The following is a 17,814-nucleotide window of genomic DNA, read 5'->3' as shown; positions in this document are numbered from 1 at the left end:
CATCGATCTGACGTGCAACTGGTGCTTCGGCGACGACGAGGACCATTAATAACAGAATGAAGCCTGGGCTCATGGCGGTCTACCGTTGATCTCTATGCACAACAAGCCCGCTTGCAGTAGCGTCAGGCAATTCGGTCTGGAATCTCACTGAATTGTCTTAAGTCATGTGTCTCGCTTCGAATTCAGCCCTGATGACCAGTAAAGAGTTGCCTGGAGATGCCCTGGACAGCGGTAGGATACTAACTTGACGGTCGCCCGCCATGCACCCCGACAGCCGGGAGTGATTGTCTGGGCTGTCATTTCTTTTCATAGCAGGACCTCTTCCTTTGTCATCTATGGCACCCTTACAGCTCAGCGTTACTTCGACTACATTCCATGTACCGTTTTGTTATCCTTCAAGCAAGCCATCCATCCCCAGCTTATATTTCAGTAAGATAATGTCCGTCTGCACACGGCGAGAGTTTCTATTGCTTGTCTTCGAGCTTGCCAAACCCTATCCTGGCCAGTAAGGTCACTTGATCCGTCCTCAGCTGAGAATGTGGTGGAGCATTATGGACAGGGTCCTCCGAACAGCTCAGTATTTTGACGAGCTAACGCGCCAATTGGACAGAGTTTGGCACGATACCCCTCAGGAGGACATCCAACAACTCTTTCAATCAAAGCCAATTCGAGTAACTGCTTGCATAAGGACCAGAGTTGGACGAACGCGTTATTGACTTGCACGATTTGTAAAACTCTTTCTCTTGAATAAATCATTCAATTTTTCTGAAGCTGTAATTATTTGTTTGTCTGTGCATGTACAGCAAATTTGGCGACTTCCGTCCTATTAGGATAAATCCTTAGTGGTGCGTCGTTTTTTTTTTTTTTTTTTTTTCTTAGAGTGTATTTTCTGTTGATTCTGCTCCACAGCTCCGTTAAATTTGAATGACACCATTGAATGACATTCGGTAACACTGAAGGTACATTTAGAAATAATCTTTAACAGCCGATCGGTGTCGGTCAAAATCCATTTTCCAGCACAGCTTGGATTAACAGCAAGAGTTACATTGGACTGCAGTAACGTCAAAAAAAGAGTACAATGTCATACAACTCTGTCTATAAGGAATGAACGTACTAAACAACTAAAACGAGCACACGGGCGTATAATCCCTGTTGGAGATTGCTTATACAAGGTGTTATAAAAAGGTACGGCCAAACTTTCAGGAGACATTCCTCACCCACAAATAGAGAAAAGATGTCATGTGGACATGTGTCCGGAAACGCTTAATTTCCATGTTAGAGCTCATTTTAGTTTCGTCAGTATGTACTGTACTTCCTCAATTCAATGGAGCACGTTGTCATGATTTCATACGGCATAGTCTACCTGTGCTGCTAGAACATGTGCCTTTACAAGTACGACACAACATGTGGTTCATGCACGATGGAGCTCCTGCACATGTCAGTCGAAGTGTTCGTACGCTTCTCAACAACAGATTCGGTGACCGATGGATTGGTAGAGGCAGACCAATTCCAAGGCCTCCACACTCTCCTCACCTCAACCCTCTTGACTTTCATTTATGGGGGCACTTGAAAGCTCTTGTCTACGCAACCCCGGTACCAAATGTAGAGACTCTTCGTGCTCTCAGAGAATTAGAACATAGTTTAACTACATAAGGCGGACTTGTACAAAAAATGTCGAAGTATCATAATCCACTGGTCTGGTGGGTAAAACTGGCAAACCCGAGGATTAGGAAATTTTTAATACGCTTTTCAAGCTACAAAAGAAGGGAACAAAAAGACAGCTTAATTTCTACTATTCACTTCTTCATGAATTATATACGCCATTCTCCAGGGCTGCATCAGCGCATCAGGGATTCCATACGACGGAGGGTGGATGCATGTATCCTCGCTAACGGAGGACATTTTGAACATTTCTTGTAACACAGTGTTTGAAGTCACGCTGGTACGTTCTGTTGCCGTGTGTTTCCATTCCATGATTAATGTGATTTGAAGAGAAATAATAAAATGAGATCTAACATGGAAAGTAAGCTTTTCCGGACACAAGTCCACATAACATATTTTCTTTCTTTGTGTGTGAGGAATGTTTCCTGAAAGTTTGGCCGTACCTTTTTGCAACATCCTGTATAACGAAATCCAGGGGCAACATAAATTTTTCAGTATTCATATATTTATTGAAGTAATTTAAAAATTTAATACGCATTCATAATCTACTCACTAAGACCAGGTTCTCATTCAAAATCCTTTCTATTTCTTTGTAATTGCATTTTTTGAAAGGTGTAAGTGCCTGTAATGTCGGGAACAAAAGGTTTTTTTTATTCGCTCGTACAAAAGTTTCTACAGCCCATTGTTCGAAGCAGTGTCATGGCCGCCGTGAGACGCTCTCCGCCGGAGACGCCCAGCTCAAATAGTAAGCTTGTCGTGTAGTGACGCTCGTTCACAGAATGATTTATATTGCAGTATGCACGAAAACGTATTCGCCGAAAAAGCTGACGAACGATGTGAGCAGGATGCGGTACGTAGCATATCCAGCTCAGCCAGAACGGCTTTTATAGCCAAGAAGAACGAGGGAATTGCTCTCCACGAACAATTCAAGTTGGAGGAAGGGCAGAAAATGGTCCTGGAATCGCAGACTAAACATAAGTAACGAAAACACTTTTTGGATTAAATTTTGATGAAAATTGGTGGACATAATTTTGTATCAGCCGTATTGGATTAGCTAGTTTTAATTTTAAAAATGTAACTTCAGATTCGTGTTCGGCAACATCAGAAATATAACAATATCTAGTTCGTGTAAATTGAGCTAATAATACAAATTAAAGTTTTCCCTAAACTTAAAACAGGTTTTTCTCGAGAAAGGATTTTTACAATCTGCGTGCGGCATAAAATAAAAACGATTCAACCTATTAACTTCTACCTTAGACCCCGAAAAGTAAACACTTCTTTGGGAGCTTATATCTAAAATATATCAAATTTTTTAATATTAACAACCTTTTATAAAACCATAAACAGTGAAACAGACCCCCCAAAATCGAACACAAAGTTCGAATTAGCACCATATCGTTGCTACTCTCGCCTTCTCTGAGCACTGCTGTCAAATGGCAGACTCTCACATCAAGCTGCTATTACAGCAGATCAAATCCACAAGACGGACGTGGAAGCTAAATGTCAGTATACTATTGATCAGAGAATTAGAACATAATTTAACTACATAAGGCGGACTTGTACAAAAAAGTGTCGAAGTATCATAATCCACTGATCTGGTGGGTAAAACTGGCAAACCCGAGGATTAGGAAGTTTTTAATACGCTTTTCAAGCTACAAAAGAAGGGAACAAAAAGACAGCTTAATTTCTACTATTCACTTCTCCATGAATTATATATCTGATATATAGACTAATAATGTGAGAGACAAAGTATTAATAAAGTTAAGACTAAACTTTCAAGTAAGAAATCGCAACAGCTGCATAGTGTTAACAACCAAAGTAATAAACGAAGATGAGTGAGAACAAATACCCTTTCACCATCTATTAGGACACAAAAAGGAGGTATCAACAGATAGTAAAATAAATACAAACTGAGGAAGGAAAGTTAGTAACAGAGCGCAAAAGAAGTACATGCAGATCATATTACAGATAGTAAGGACGCTTTTGATCTTTCGAGACGTTCAACAAGCAAACTCGACGCAGCTAATCATAAGCGGTCGCTAAGCAGCCCCTCCACGGAGGAAGAGAATCTTCAATCAATAAGACGAGAATACGGAGGGGAGTCTAAGTGCTGAGATGAAATACCCGTCGAATTTTATACGAAATTTTGGGAGACGATAACACGGCATATCACCCATGTCATGAACTTATCTGGACAAACCATGACAAGCTGTGATATTTTAAAGAAGGACTAAAGTTGAGCTAATTCCAATACGACGACGACAAACATTTATCTCAGTTCGAACCCATCTCCCTTTTGAATTCTTATAATGAAATGTTATGTGGAGCACTGAAGATTAAATTGAATCACGTGACGAAAAAAATCAAATCAGACAACTGGACAAGCACTGTTCCCAGCAAACCTATACTTCACGCAGCAACTGATTATAAAATCTTGATACGGGCAACGTACACAATTTAAGCGAGTGCAGCCATATTATCAGTTAACTTCCTGATACCGTTTGACAGAATAAGTAAAAAGTAGCTTCACAGCTTTATGACAGTAAGGGGTATAGTCACGAATTCATAAACGTTATTAAAAGAATGTACGGTCCGCCAAACTCGAGAATTTCGATAAATCGTCAAATGACGGATTTAATAAAAATAAATCCATTAGTAAAACAAGAATGTAGCTATACTTGGATGATGTCCGCGTTAGCAGTAGAAAACCAGGTTTCACCATTAAATGACTTTGGTATAGATTTTACATGTAAAGCTTATTCAGATGATGTCAAAGTAGCAGTAAAGGACGAAGAAAATCTGAAGAAAGTTATAAAAATAGTTGAAAATTTCAGCGATGTATCATGTGCTAAACTTAATATTCACGGGACCAGTAATCTTATGTTAGGAAAGGGCATAAAATTAACCAATTATAGTGGATTTCAGGAGAATGAGGCGCATAAAATACTGGGTATGGACTTGTACAACGACCCTCAAAAATGGCTGCAAGCAATTAGAGAAAGATATTAGGAGTGGTTACGAGGAAACTGAAGACGTATGCTGATGGACGCCTTTCATTACACCAAGAAGTAAATGTTGTTGACAATAATATTTTGGCTCAACCACGGTATTTGGCACACATAGTGCCTGTATTTAAACAAATTGTAAATAGGATGAAATTTGGAATAGCATGGTTTCTCTTCCAGTTGCGGAAGTCCTACAGCTGTGGTCGCATGCTGCACTTCTGTCACCAAACGCCTCGATCTCACCATTGCTTCTCATTCCCTTCTGCTCCTCTTCTCTCCGTCGCTTCTTGGGTATCCCTTCGGCATTCTTCTCGTAGTGTTTCTGTTCTTCTTCTTTCAGGAGGCTGCCTTGAAAGTGCCCTCTTTAGTTATTAGCCTTCATCTATTCTTTTGACATGCTCTAACCATTCTAATTTCCTTTCTTCTATTCACTGTCGGAAAAAAATTAGTACATCTGGAAAGGGTCGATTTTGATCGGATGACGATATTTGCCACCTGGGGTAGTAGATGTACTGATAACTGTCTCAACATAGTCCACCAACAAATAGCTTAGTGGCATAGCTACCAAAACACCATCTTTATCTACCGTTTAATGAGGAATGCTCACAGCCAGAAGGCTCAGTGTGCTGCAAACGTTTGTAGCAAGCGGACAATCACGCCGCGGAGATGCCACCGTGCTTCATACAGCCAACTGAGAGAGTTTGAAAGCGGTCAAATAGTGGCCATCCGAACGGCGGAGGACTGCTACACAAGTTGGACGTGCTGCGTCACTTGTGGAATGATGCCGGTATCAGTGGCCACGTAAACATTCTCACACCAGTAGACGAGTTTCTGGACGTCCACGCAGCACAGACGCCCGCCAGGATTGTCATAGTGTATGAGCAGCAGTGAGTGGCATATCGTACAACTACCACAGGGCAGATAAAAAGGGTTGTGAGGCCAGACATGTCAACACCAACTGTTGCGTATTGGTTGTCAGTAATGGGATTACAGACTTGCACACCTCTGGAAAGTCTTCCACTCACGCCACAGCATCGACGGACACTGCTCGACTGATGCCACCAGACCATCAGAGGATCACTTGGAAGAAGGAATGGCGCGGAGTAGCCTTCAGTGATGAAAGCGGATTCGGCTTGCACGCAAGTGATCGTCGTTTGGGCATACGACATACACCTGGTTGAGTGCTGTCTCCTAGAGCGTATTCGTCCAAGACAAAATGGCTCCACCCAGGTCTTACGGTCTGAGTTGATATAAGCAACAACTGTTGTTCGCATGTGGTGCTTTTGGAGGGTAAGCTAACCAGCGCTCAGTACGTGCCAAATGTTGTTAGACCTGTTCTTTTGCCGTCCTTGCAACAGGAAGGTGATGTTTTGTTCTAACAGGATAATGCTCGCCCAAACACACCACCCGTGAAACTCAATGTGGTCTGCAAAACGAGCAACAACTTCCCGGGCCAGCACGATCCCCGAACTTGCCTGTAATCGACCACATGTGGGATACGATGGGACGAGAAGTTACTCGTGCGATTCGTCAGCCAACAACTCTTACAGAACTACGTGAACCGATCGAGCAGGTGTGGAATGACGTATCCCAAGACAGTATTCGTCATCTGTACGATGGACTGTATGTTAGAGTCAGCGCCTCCACTGCCGCCTGTGAAGGCTACACCGCGTAATAATAAGGGCGTTTGCCGGCCGGGATGGCCGAGCGGTTCAGTCTGGAACCATGCGACCGCTACGGTCGCAGGTTAGAATCCTGCCTCGGGCATGGATGTGTGTGATGTCCTTAGGTTAGTTGGGTTCAAGTAGTTCTAAGTCTAGGGGACTGATGATCTCAGAAGTTAAGTCCCATAGTGCTCAGAGCCCTTTGAACCAATAAGGGCGTTTCAGCATGGGTCGACACGTGGTGCTCAGAACCGCTGTTACTATTGATGTGTAAATATAATCTTTTCATGTATTCGTATACACGGTTGCAACAATGAATCTTGAGTGATTTGGAAACTTCTTAAAGGGTGTACTTTTTTCCAGGCAGTGTATAATGGGTCCTATCTCTAGTTCTTGCGGAATGTCGTCTACTCCGGGGGTCTTGTTTCGATCTAGGTCTTTCAGTGCTCTGTCAAATTCTTCTCATTGTATCGTGTTTCTCTTCTCATCTGCGTCTACGTCGTCTTCCTTTTCTATAGTATTTCTTTCAGCTTCATCTTCCTTGTGGAGACCCTCTATATACTCCTTCCACGTTTCAGATTTCCCGTCTCTGCTTGATACTGGTTTTCCATCTGAGCTCTTGAGATCCACAAAGCCAATTCTCTTTTCTCCAAAGATCTTAATTTTTCTGTAGGCGGCATCTAGCTTTCCCCTAGTGAAATATGCTTCTAAATCCTTACATTCGTCCCCTAGCCATTCCTGCTTAACTATTTTGCACTTCCTGTCAATCTCATTTTTAGACATTGTATTTCTTTTCGCCTGCTTCATTTGCTGCATTTCTATATTTTCTTCTTTCAACAATTAAATTCAATATCTCCTATGTTATCCAAGGATTTCTATTAGGTGTTTTCTTTTTACCTATTTTATCATCTCTTGCCTCTATGCCTCGGACCTTTGGAGGTGACGGAGTCCCACCTCTAACTGACAAACCAGGGACTCCTAGGATACGACTTGGCAAACAAATGGTAATGAGATGGGGAGCTATTAATATCAATGGGGGCTACTCAGGGAAGAAGGTAGAGCTGGCAGAGGCTGCAAGTAAGATGGGACTGGACGTTTTAGCTGTTAGTGACATTCGGGTAAGGGGTGAGAAAGAAGAGGAAGTGGGAGAATACAAGGTCTACCTGTCAGGTGTCAAAGCAGGAATAGCACAATGGGGTGTAGGGCTTTACATCAGGAAAGAAATGGAACCCAGCGTAGTTGCAATAAGGTATGTAAACGAACGACTGATGTGGATTTGACAGTGTCTAGTGAGAAAATTAGGATTGTGTCAATATATTCGCATTGTGAAGGGACAGATCAAGATAAGATGGATAGTTTTTATGAGGCACTCAGTTATGTAGTTGTTAGAGTAAAGGACAAGGACAGTGTTCTGCTCATGGGTGATTTTAATGCCAGGATTGGAAATCGAACAGAAGAGTATGAAAAGGTTATGGGTAAATTTGGAGAGGATATGGAGGTCAACAGGAACGGGAAACAACTCCGGGATTTCTGTGCCAGTATGGGCTTAGTAATCACAAACTCCTTTTTTAAACATAAGAACAATCACCGGTATACTTGGGAAGGCAGGGGAACCAGATCTGTCATTGACTACATAATAACAGATCAGGAATTCAGGAAGGCTGTGAGGGACACACGTGTATTCAGGGGATTCTTTGATGACACTGATCATTATTTAATCTGCAGTGAAATTGGGACTGTGAGACGGAAAGTGCAGGAGGTCAGGTCCATATGTAGGAGGATAAGAGTGGAGAAACTTCAGGATAAGGAAATCATGCACAAGTACATGACAGCGATCTCAGAAAGGTGCCAGTTAGTTGAATGTAGTCAATTACAGTCATTGGAAAAAGAATGGACAAGGTACAGGGACACAGTACTAGAAGTGGCTAAAGAATGTCTTGGAACAGTAGTGTGTAAAAGTAGGATGAAGCAAACAACATGGTGGAATGACACAGACAAGGAAGCCTGTAAAAGGAAAAAGAAGGCGTATCAAAAATGGCTACATACTAGAACTCAAGTAGACAGAGAAAGTTATGTTGAAGAAAGAAACAAAGCCAAACAGATAATTGCAGCATCCAAGAAGAAATCTTGGGAAGGCTTTGGAAACAGGTTGGAGACTATGGATCAAGCTGCTGGAAAATCATTCTGGAGTGTAATTAGCAGTCTTCGAAAGGGAGGTAAGAAGGAAATGACAAGTATTTTGGACAGGTCAGGAAAACTGCTGGTGAATCCTGTGGATGCCTTGGGCAGATGGAGGGAATATTTTGAAGAGTTGCTCAATGTTGGTGAAAATACGATCAGTAATGTTTCAGATTTCGAGGTAAAATGGGATAGGAATGATGATGGGAATAGGATCACATTTGAGGAAGTGGAGAAAATGGTCAATAGATTGCAGTGCAATAAAGCATCTGGGGTGGATGAAATTAAGTCGGAACTCATCAAATACAGTGGAATGGCAGGTCTTAAATGGCTACACAGGATAATTGAAATGGCCTGGGAGTCGGGACATGTTCCATCAGACTGGACAAAAGCAGTAATCACACCAATCTTTCAACATGGAAACAGAAAAGACTGTAACAACTACAGAGGTATTTCTTTAATCAGCGTTGTGGGTAAAATCTTCTCAGGTATTGTTGAAAGGAAAGTGCGAGTATTAGTTGAGGACCAATTGGATGAAAATAATTGTGGGTTTAGGCCTCTTAGAGGTTCTCAGGACCAGATCTTTAGCTTACGGCAAATAATGGAGAAGTGTTATGAGTGGAACAGGGAATTGTATCTATGCTTTATAGATCTAGAAAAGGCATATGACCGGGTTCCTAGGAGGAAGTTATTGTCTGTTCTACGAGATTATGGAATAGGAGGCAAACTTTTGCAAGCAATTAAAGGTCTTTACATGGATAGTCAGGCAGCAGTTAGAGTTGACGGTAAATTGAGTTCATGGTTCAGAGTAGTTTCAGGGGTAAGACAAGGTTGCATCCTGACTCCAATGTTGTTCATATTATTTATGGATCATACAATAGACTGGCTGGGTGAGATCAAGATATGTGAACACAAAATAAGCAGTCTTGCATATGCGGATGGCTTAGTTGTGATGGCAGATTCGATTGAAAGTTTGCAAAGTAATATTTCAGAGCTAGATCAGAGATGTACGGACTATGGTATGAAGATTAGCATCTCCAAAACGAAAGAAATGTCAGTGGGAAAGAGATATAAACGGATTGAGTGCCAAACAGGAGAAACAAAGTTAGAACAGGTGGACGTTTTCAAGTACTTAGGATGCATATTCTCACAGGATGGCAACATAGTGAAAGAACTGGAAGCAAGGTGTAGCAAAGCTAATGCAGTGAGCGCTCAGCTACGATCTACTCTCTTCTGCAAGAAGGAAGTCAGTACCAAGACTAAGTTATCTGTACACCGTTCAATCTTTCGACCAACTTTGTAGTATGGGAGCGAAATCTGGGTGGATTCAGGTTACTTTATCATCAAGGTTAAGGTTACGGATATGAAAGTAGGTAGGATGATTGCAGGTACTAGTAGATGGGAACAATGGCAGGAGGGTGTCCAAAATGAGGAAATCAAAGAAAAACTGGGAATGAACTCTATAGATGTAGCAGTCAGGGCGAACAGGCTTAGATGGTGGGGTCATGTTACACGCACGGGAGAAGCAAGGTTACCCAAGAGACTCATGGGTTCAGCAGTAGAGGGTAGGAGGAGACGGGGCAGACCAAGGAGAAGGTGCCTGGATTCGGTTAAGAATGATTTTGAAATGATAGGTTTAACATCAGAAGAGGCACCAATGTTAGCACTGAATAGGGGAACATAGAGGAATTTTATAAGGGGGCTATGCTCCAGACTGAACGCGAAAGGCATAATCAGTCTTAAATGATGATGATGATGATGATATCCTCTAATGCCTTCACTATTTCGTCTCTCAAAGCTACCCATTCGTCTTGTAATGTATTCCTTTCCCCTGTTCTAGTCAACTGCTGCTTAATGTTCCCTCTGAAACTCTCAACAACCTGTTACTCTTTCAACTTATCCAGGTCTCATCTCCTTAATTTCCTACCTTTTCCAATTTCTTCTGTTTTAATTTACAGTTCATAACCAATAAATTGTGGTCAGAGTCCACATCTGACCCTGGAAATGTCTTATAATTTGAAATATGGTTCCGAAATCTCTGTCTTAACATTATCTAATCAATCTGAAACATTCCGGTGTCTCCAGGTCTGTTCCACGTACACCTTCTTTCATGATCCCTAAACAACTGTTAGCGATGATTAACTTGTGCTCTATGCAAAATTCTACCTGGCGGCTTCCTCTTTCATCCCTTTCCTCCGGTCCATATTCACCTAAAATTTGTCCTTCTCTTCCTTTTCCTACTGTCGACTTTCAGTCCCCAACGACTATTAAATTTTCGTCTCCCTTAAATATCTGAGTAACTTCTTCTATCTCATCATACATTTCTTCAATCTCTTCATAGTCTACGCAGCTAGTTGGCACATAAACTTTTACTATTGCGGTTCATGTGGACTTTGTCTCTATCTTGGCTACAATAATGTGTTCACTGTGTGGTTCGTAATAGCTTATCCGAGTTCCTATTTTCTATTCATCATTAAACCTACCCCTGCATTATTCCTATTTGATTTTCCATTTATAGCCCTGTATTCACCTGACTAGAAGTCTGTTCCTCCTGCCGCCGAGCTTCATTAATTCCCACTATGAGTAGCTTCAGCCTATCCAGTTTCCTTTTTAAGTTTTCTAGCCTACCTGCGCGCTAGATATCTAACTAAGAAGTATTATGAAATAAACTTACAGAGATATCCAAAAGTTGTACGACTACACAGCTAATTTCATAAAGAAAGTTTGGAGACAGTTGGATAAAGACGGTAGACGTAACGTGTCTCATGGCCAATCACCACTTGTATGTTTTACAGTGTCATTCCGTTTACTAACAGTCGCCCACAGACTGAGGGGGAACTTACATCGATTATGTGTCTCTGTCTGTCTGGATACCATTCCTGATTCAGATGTAGTGCCGGTCTCAGAAAACGACATCGATAGAGGCAGTTGGTCAACCTGCATGTATAAGATTTTTGTCATAAGCTCATTCAGCTCATATTATATGTGTACACACAATTTTAAATTATAGTATTACGTCAAGAATGGAAACCGAAGATTATGAGAAAAGAAGGAACGTAGTTATAGGACAGATATGATAAGAAGAAACTGGTCATTTCTACAATTAAGTACTGCTCTGTGTATATTGAATATTCTTATATTTGCTTTTTAAGTCCTAGGTCTTATATTTATGTTCATGGCATGCACTATACATTTTAAGTAAGACTAATGTAAAATGGTGGCTTACACCATTTTAACCCTCATCCGTGAAGATGGTCCAAGGCCGAATCCGGTAGGTATTTGGGTTCAAAATAAAAAGAGATGATGATTAAAATATGTATTCGATACATATGTTCGTTAATGTGAAAAATGCCGGGTGCACTGTGGTTCGGAATACACAATGAACTGTAAGTCCCTTCTAGATAAGTAAATTGGAAGCTCAGGAGAAAGCAACGATATAGCACCTCTCGTAGGGCCTTGACTGTTACAACACTTTGATGTACAAATCAACTTTCGGGTTCACGGCAACTTTCTACATCTACATCTACATTTATACACCGCAAGCCACCCAACGGTGTGTGGTGGAGGGCACTTTACGTGCCACTACATTACCTTCCTTTCCTGTTCCAGTCACGTATGGTTCGCGGGAAGAACGACTATCGGAAAGACTCCGTGCGCGCTTGAATCTCTCTAATTTTACATTCGTGGTCTCCTCGGGAGGTATAAGTAGGGGGAAGCAGTATATTCAATACCTCATCCAGAAACGCACCCTCTAGAAACCTGGACAGCAAGCAACACCGCGATGCAGAGCGCCTCTCTTGCAGAGTCTGGCACTTGAGTTTGCTAAACATTTCCGTAACGCTATCACGCTTACTAAATAACCTTGTGAGGAAACGCGCCACTCTTCTTTGGATCTTCTCTATCTCCTCTGTCAACCCGACCTGGTACGGATCCCACACTGATGAGCAATACTCAAGTATAGGTCGAACGAGTGTTTTGTAAGCCACCTCCTCTGTTGATAGACTACATTTTCTAAGGACTTTCCCAATGAATCTCAACCTGGCACCCTCCTTACCAACAATTAATCATCATTCCACTTCAAATCGTTCCGTACGCATACTCACAGATATTTTACAGAAGTAACTGCTACCAGTGTTTGTTCCGCTATCATTTAATCATACAATAAAGGATCCTTCTTTCTATGTATTCGCAATACATTACATTTGTCTATGTTAAGAGTCAGTTGGCACTCCCTGCACCAAGTGCCTATCCGCTGCAGATCTTCCTGCATTTCGCTACAATTTTCTAATGATGCAACTTCTCTATATACTACAGCATCATCCGCGAAAACTCGCATGGAACTTCCGACACTATCTACTAGGTCATTTATATATATTGTGAAAAGCAATGGTCCCATACACTCCCCTGTGGCACGCCAGAGGTTACTTTAACGTCTGTAGACGTCTCTCCATTGAGAACAACATGCTGTGTTCTGTTTGCTAAAAACTCTTCAATCCAGCCACACAGCTGATCTGCTTACTTTGTTTATCTGGCGACAGTGCGGAACTGTATCGAACACCTCCCGGAAGTCGAGGAAAATGGCGTCTACCTGGGAGACTGTATCTAATATTTTCTGGGTCTCCTGAACAAATGAATCGAGTTGCGTCTCACACGATCGTTGTTTCCGGAATCCATGTTGTTTCCTACAGAGTAGATTCTGGGCTTCCAGAAATGACATGATATGAGAGCAAAAAACATGTTCTAAAATTCTACAACAGATCGATGTCAGAGATATAGGCCTATAGTTTTGCGCATCTGCTCGACGACCTTTCTTGAAAACTGGGACTACCTGTGCTCTTTTCCAATCATTTGGAACCTTCCGTTCCTCTATAGACTTGCGGTACACGGCTGTTAGAAGGGGCAAGTTATTTCGTGTACTCTGTGTGGAATCGAATTGGTATCCCATCAGGTCCAGTGGAATTTCCTCTGTTGAGTAATTTCAGTTGCCTTTCTATTCCTATGACACTTATTTCGATGTCAGCCATTTTTTCGTTTGTGCGATGATTTAGAGAAGGAACTGCAGTGCGGTCTTCCTCTGTGAAACAGCTTTGGAATAAGGTGTTTAGTATTTCAGCTTCACGCATGTCATCCTGTGTTTCAATGCCATTATCATCCCAGAGTGACTGGATATGCTCTTTCGATCCATTTACTGATTTAACGTAAGGCCAGAACTTCCTAGGACTTCCTGTCAAGTCGGTACATAGAATTTTACTTTCGAATTCACTGAACACTTCACGCATAGCCCTCCTTACGCTAAGTTTGACATCGTTTAGCTTCTTTTTTTCTAAGAGGTTTTGGCTGCGTTTAAATTTGCAGTGAAGTTCTCTTTGCTTTCGCTGTAGTTTCCTAACTCTATTGTTAAACCACGGTGGGTTTTTTCCGTCCCTCACAGTTTTGCTCGGCACCTGTCTAAAGCGGATTTTACGACTGCCTTGAACCTTTTCCATAAACACTCAAATTTGTCAGTGCCGGAACAGATATTTTCGTTTTGATCTGTTAGGTAGTCTGAAATCTGCCTCCTATTACTCTTGGTAAACAGATAAACCTTCCTCCTTTTTTTATATTCTTATTTACTTCCATATTCAGGGATGCTGCAACGGCCTTATGATCACTGATTCCCTGTTCTGCGCTCACAGAGTCGAAAAATTCGGGTCTGTTTGTTATCAGTAGATCCAAGATGTTATCTCCACGAGTCGGTTCTCTGTTTAATTGCTCGAGGTAATTTTCGGATAGTGCACTCAGTATAATGTCTCTTGATGCTCTGTCCCTACCACCCGTCCTAAACATCTGAGTGTCCCAGTCTATATCTGGTAAATTGAAATCTCCACCTAAGACTATAACATGCTGAGGAAATTTATGTGAAATGTATCCCAGATTTTCTGTCAGTTGTTCTGCCACTAATGCTGCTGAGTCGGGAGGTCGGTAAGAGGAGCCAATTATTAACCTAGCTCGGTTGTTGAGTATAACTTTCACCCATAATAATTCACAGGAACTATCCACTTCTATTTCACTACAGGATAAACTAATACTAACAGCGATAAACACGCCACCACCGGTTGCATACAATATATCCTTTCCAAACACTGTCTGTGCCTTTGCAAAAACTTCGGCAGAATTTATCTCTGGCTTCAGTGAGCTTTCCGTACCTATAACGATTTCAGCTTCGGTGCTTTCTATCAGCGCTTGAAGTTCCGGTACCTTACCAACGCAGCTTCGACAGTTTAGAATTACAATACCGATTGCTGCTTGATCCCCGCCTGTTCTGACTTTGCCCCGCACCGCTGTTGCCCTTTCTGTACTTGCCCGAGGCCATCTCACCTAAAAAAAAAAACGCCCAGTCCACGCCACACAACCCCTGCTACCCGAGTAGCCGCCTGCTGTGTGTAGTGGACTCCTGACCTATCCAGCGGACTTCTTAGTTTCAGAGTTCGTTTGTTGTCTGGCAACGAATAGGGTGTTGAGGAAGCAGCGTAAAGGTGGCTGTACCTCGCCGTGGGCAGACGCGCAGACGCAGGCCGGCAGACCCTCACGGGGGAGGGCGGCGGGATGGAGGTGAGGCTGCTGGCGGCGCTGGAGCGAGACCCGGAGGACGAGCGCGAGCACGCGCACGAACGGGGCTGCGCTGCCTGCGGCTGAGGCAGCGCCAGCGGCGGCGACGGGGACCGCGAGGGCGCCCGCGACCCGCTGCCGCTGCCGCCGCCGCCGCCCCCCACGCACGTCACGGCGCGCTCTGCATCACCACCGCGGTCCACAATAATGGCCCATCAAAGAGCACTAGCTCACAAGGGCTCCTCTCATAGTTTTGTAACAGACAGCAAAACGTCATTCCCCACAGTAATGAGGACGGCTATGGCGTCCGATTGCGGCACGGGTAAGTCGGGGGTGTCTCAGGGGCAGGTACTCGGACAGCTGCTATTTCTTATAAGCATAAGCGACATGCCTTCTGCTGGCCGGAGTGGCCGCGCGGTTCTAGGAGCTACATCCTGGAACCGCGCGACCGCTACGGTCGCATGTTCAAATCTTGCCTCGGGCATGGATCTTTGTGATGTACTTAGTTCAGTTAGGTTTAAGTAGTTGTAAGTTATAGGGGACTGGTCACCTCAGAAGTTCAATCCCATAGTACTCAAAGCCATTTGAACCATTTGACATGCCTTCTAGTATTCATTCTATAATACACTGAAGACAAAAGAAGAAGAAACGATACATAACGAAGGAATTATCCGAATGGGATAGAAATAGGTACATGTGATGTATATGTTGCTACAGAAGAATGCTGTACATTAGACGGGTAGATCACATAACTAATGAGGAGGTATTGAATAGAATGGGAGAAAAGGAGTTTGTGGCACAACTTGACTAGAAGAAGGGATCGGTTGGTAGGACATTTTCTGAGGCGTCAAGGGATCACCAATTTAGTATTGGAGGGCAGCGTGGAGGGTAAAATTCGTAGAGTGAGACCAAGAGATGAATACACTAAGCAGATTCAGAAGGATGTAGGCTGCAGTAGGTACTGGGAGATCAAGTAGCTTGCACAGCATAGAGTACCATGGAGAGGTGCATCAAACCAGTCTCAGGACTGAAGACCACAACAACAACAACAACAACGATGTACATATGCAGACAACCATATGATTAGTAGTTCAGAAAAACTCGATGATATATTCAAGAGAAAGATCTTCCCAAATTAACCAAGTTGATGATGCGTTGCTGCACCTCTGGGCTTTATGCAAGCATTATCCGGTTAGAGTTGTTGGATGTCCTATTTTGGATTATCGTGCCAAATTCTGTCCAATAGGCGTGTTAGATCGTCAAAATCCCGAGACGGTTGAAGGACCCTACCCATTATGCTCCAAATGTTCTCATCTGGCGAGAGATCCGTCGACCTTTCTGGCCAAGGTAGGGTTTGGGAAGCACGAAAACAAGCAGTAGAAACTCTTGCCATGCGTGGGCGGGCACTATCTTTCACAAGATGATTTGCCATGAAGGGCAACAAAACGGGGCGTAGAATATTGTTGACGTACCATTGTGTTGTAAGGATGCCGCAGATGGCAACCAACGAAAAGAGATGGAAACCCAGACCATTACCGGTCGTAGTCGGGCATATGGCGAGCGACTGTCATGATGGTAACCCCAAAGATGTCCAGTATGTTTACAGACACGTCTTCTGCGTGGAATCTCATTGACTAGAGTAGAATTGTCTTCAGTGATGAGTCCTACTTCAAACTGAGCTCCGTCTAGAGACGCCCCGGATAGCGGAAGGATACCAACCTGACTGTGGGCTGCCATATGGTCCGACAACGAGGAGTGATCTTCTGGTGTGTCATTCCTTTTCATAGCAGAACCCTTAGGTTGTCATACGCGGCCGCGGCACCCTTGCAGCACAGCGCCTCATGGCAGGCCATCCTGTGCTTACATTTCAGCATGCCCTCCCGCACACGGGGAGATTTTCACCTGCTTGTCCTCGTGCTTACCAAACCTTACCTTGGCCAGCGACGTCATCGGATCTCTCGCAATTGAGAACGTTTCGAGCAGGGTCCTCCAATCAGCTCTGGATTTTGACGATGTAGCGTGCCCATTCCACAGGATTTCGTACGATACCCTCATGCGGAAATCCAAAAACTCTATCAATCAATGTGAAGCTGAACAGCTGTTTGCACAAGGGCCAGAGGTGAACCAACGCGTTAATGACTTTCTCAATACGTGATGCTCTTTCCCTTGAATAAGCCATGCAATCATTCTGAAATTGTAATCTTTGTTCGTCTGTATTTTTTTTTTGTCGTAATAGTGCATTTCTGCATGCTGAACACATGAGCGGAGCATAGCCTCTGGTTTCCAGAGTTTGCATTATAAAGAAAAGCGCAGTATGTAATAATGGAGTAGAGTGGCAGTCCTGGGCAATAGCATTTGTGGAGTCGTGGAGACAGGACGTTGAACCACGGCGGAATGAGCGGCTTGGTTAGCGGAGATGCCGCAAGAGTTTTCTACCTGAAGATGAACGATGATTTTTAAGATGGTTGTATAAAGAGACAGCACTTCGGACCAAAGGTAATTTATTTTGAGTTCGTTAGCTGCAAGCCCAGTTTCAGTAATTATTGCTGTATAAGGATTTCATTGTGTCCAAAAACACCTTCTTGCTGGTAATCATGAAGTACTATCGACAATGTGTTCAGTATTCTAATTAGCCCTCGCCCCACTTAGATGAGAGAAATAATATTGTATTTGTATTAGGAAGTCAAGAAAACATATTTTCGTAATAGAAAATTTTT

The 17,814-nt window shown here is 43.0% G+C and overlaps 1 protein-coding gene across 2 annotated transcripts in view; it reads right to left on the bottom strand.

The window, feature by feature from the left end:
* LOC126278723 (translation initiation factor IF-2-like) overlaps positions 1 to 17,814 on the bottom strand; it is a 272,301-nt gene that overhangs the window by 168,580 nt on the left and 85,907 nt on the right. Inside the window, exon 1 of one of the 2 annotated variants that reach the window (XM_049979007.1) lies at positions 15,035 to 15,278. The exons of the other annotated variant lie outside the window; for it this stretch is intronic. The gene's annotated coding sequence lies outside the window, so the exon portion shown is untranslated. Of the gene's footprint in view, positions 1 to 15,034; positions 15,279 to 17,814 lie in introns of those variants that run through there. 2 annotated transcript variants of the gene reach the window in all.

Source organism: Schistocerca gregaria, chromosome 1 (assembly GCF_023897955.1).
Source record: "Schistocerca gregaria isolate iqSchGreg1 chromosome 1, iqSchGreg1.2, whole genome shotgun sequence".
Lineage (NCBI taxonomy): Eukaryota > Metazoa > Arthropoda > Insecta > Orthoptera > Acrididae > Schistocerca > Schistocerca gregaria.
The sequence above is the reverse complement of the archived record's forward strand: the minus strand, read 5'-3'. Positions and strand labels throughout refer to the sequence as shown.